The sequence below is a fragment of the Bison bison genome, unplaced genomic scaffold (assembly GCF_000754665.1).
Source record: "Bison bison bison isolate TAMUID 2011002044 unplaced genomic scaffold, Bison_UMD1.0 scf7180017864492, whole genome shotgun sequence".
Classification (NCBI taxonomy): Eukaryota; Metazoa; Chordata; class Mammalia; order Artiodactyla; family Bovidae; genus Bison; species Bison bison.
The window spans coordinates 2,079,158-2,081,685 of record NW_011495051.1 but is presented as its reverse complement, the minus strand read 5'-3'; the positions used below and the strand labels follow the sequence as shown (position 1 = coordinate 2,081,685).

The following is a 2,528-nucleotide window of genomic DNA, read 5'->3' as shown; positions in this document are numbered from 1 at the left end:
CAGCCACCAGCCTCCTGCTTGGCACTGGGGACATTCAGCCCTCCTGAGCCTAATAGGATGTAAGCAGCAGTCCTGGTGGGGGGTGGGGTTAGAGATTTCGCATTTTCTCCAAGCTCCCAGGTGATGCTGGTTGTGGGGGACACGTTTGAGATACATTTTGACCTACACCAAGGTTCCCTCAGAACTGCTGACCTGGGGCCAGTTCATCCCCCGGGGAGGTCATTGTGGGTGCTGTGAGGTACGGAGCAGACTCCCTGCCCCCACCCACTCGTCACCAGGAGCTCACTCTGGTCATGACAGCCACACATGTCCCAAGATATCTCTCAGTGTCCCTTGGGGGCAGGATCATCCACAGGTGAGACCCACAGTCCTAGAGCCTAAGCAACTCACTTTCCAGCGAGTGAGACACATGATACATGGACACAGAATGCATTAAGTGCCTTCAAGATGAAAAAAAGCGAAGTGGGGCTTCCCTGGTGGCCCAGTAGTTAAGACTGTGCTCCCAATGCAGGGGACACATCAGGGAAGCAGATGCAAGCTTCTGGTCAGGGAACCAGATCCCACAGGCTGCAATTAAAGAGCCCGTGTGCCACAACTATGACCCGGCACAGCCTAAATAAATAAATTTTTTTTTTCATTGCTTTATTTTTTTTTAATTTTATTTTATTTTTAAACTTTACATAATTGTATTAGTTTTGCCAAATATGAAAATGAATCCGCCACAGGTATACATGTGTTCCCCATCCTGAACCCTCCTCCCTCCTCCCTCCCCATACCATCCCTCTGGGTCATCCCAGTGCTCTAGCCCCAAGCATCCAGTATCGTGCATCGAACCTGGACTGGCATCTCATTTCATACATGACATTTTACATGTTCCAATGCCATTCTCCCAAATCTTCCCACCCTCTCCCTCTCCCACAGAGTCCATAAGACTGTTCTATACATCAGTGTCTCTTTTGCTGTCTCGTACACAAGGTTATTGTTACCATCTTTCTAAATTCCATATATATGCGTTAGTATACTGTATTGGTGTTTTTCCTTCTGGCTTACTTCACTCTGTATAATAGGCTCCAGTTTCATCCACCTCATTAGAACTGATTCAAATGTATTCTTTTTAATGGCTGAGTAATACTCCATTGTGTATATGTACCATAGCTTTCTTATCCATTCATCTGCTGATGGACATCTAGGTTGCTTCCATGTCCTGGCTATTATAAACAGTGCTGCGATGAACATTGGGGTACACGTGTCTCTTTCCCTTCTGGTTTCCTCAGTGTGTATGCCCAGCAGTGGGATTGCTTAAAGCAAGATGGAGGGAGAGCCAGGAAGGGAGGCAAGAGGCTATTTTACTTTTATTTATTTTTAAAATTTATTTATTTATTTTAATCAGAGGATAATTATAATATTGTGATGGTTCAGAGACTGTTTTAGCATCGTGGTTGGGGGGAATCTCTGAAGGACTCACTTGAGTCAGAAGATGGGGGAGGAGGATTTCTGGTGGAGGGAGTGGGCTGCAAAGGCCCTGAGGTCTCCTGCACATCATGGTCCTTTCCTCTGACTGATCAAACTTCCCTGTCCATCTCTTTGTAAAAGGGGTTTTCCTGCTGGTGGCAAAGTCTATGCTGATGGAGGCGGTGATAACCACACAGCCCAGGATCTGGAGGAGCCCCTCTGGCCACCTCCAGGAGCCAGGCAGGCAACCTCAGCCAGGGACTAGCCTCTTCCACCGGGGCCTGGGGTCCAGCTTCCACAGGTGCTGGCTGACAGAATTCAGGCTTGAGACACCAGCCTGTTCATTTGTCAAGGCAACATGTGTTTTGACAAACGATATTCTTATTTTTAAATGTTGACACTAAACTTAAACAAAAAACCCTCTGTGGGCCAAACAGCATCAGTGAGAGGCCGTGGCGCCCAGCCTCAGCTTCGCCCACATAATTGCATTAATCCCAGGAGCAAAGAGAGAGCAGAGCGTGAGACCCAGCTGGTTTGCTCCCTGCACAGTGGGCCTGGAGTGTCCCCCGCCTGGAGCAGCCAGCGGGAGGCCCTAGGCTGTGAGGCTAGGCAAGGAGCCGGGACCTCCTCCTAGGTGAAGGGATGTCCCATTGCATAAAGGAGGACTTGTGCAGATCAAGGATGGCAAAGGCCAGGTGCGGGTCCCTGGCCCAGGCCTCCAGACAACCAGGGACAGTGGGAGGCTGGCTCAGAACCCAGTGGGCCCTAGTTCTAGCCCCCACCTTGCCTCTTCTCTGCTGGGCCGCCTTGGGAGAGCCGATTCCCTTAGCTGACCTGGAGAAACCCAGCACACTCCCATGCTAGCTCATGAAGGCCAGGGCTCTTTCTACTGGCTGTGAAGGGGGAATGCTGCCTTGGTTTGGGGTGCTCAGGTGGGGGTTGGGCCCCGTGCCCAGGGAGAGCCAAGCAGAGACTCTGGGCCAGTCCTGCTCTGGCTCACGAGGCCAAGAGGCTGGCCTGGGAACTATAAATAGCAGCCACAGAGTGGAACTGCTGTCAGTGCCCACGCTGCTCTG

At 50.8% G+C, this 2,528-nt stretch overlaps 1 protein-coding gene across 1 annotated transcript in view; it reads left to right on the top strand.

The window, feature by feature from the left end:
* Positions 1-2,528, top strand: part of DIRAS1 (DIRAS family, GTP-binding RAS-like 1) — a 12,781-nt gene that overhangs the window by 4,040 nt on the left and 6,213 nt on the right. The window lies entirely within an intron of this gene.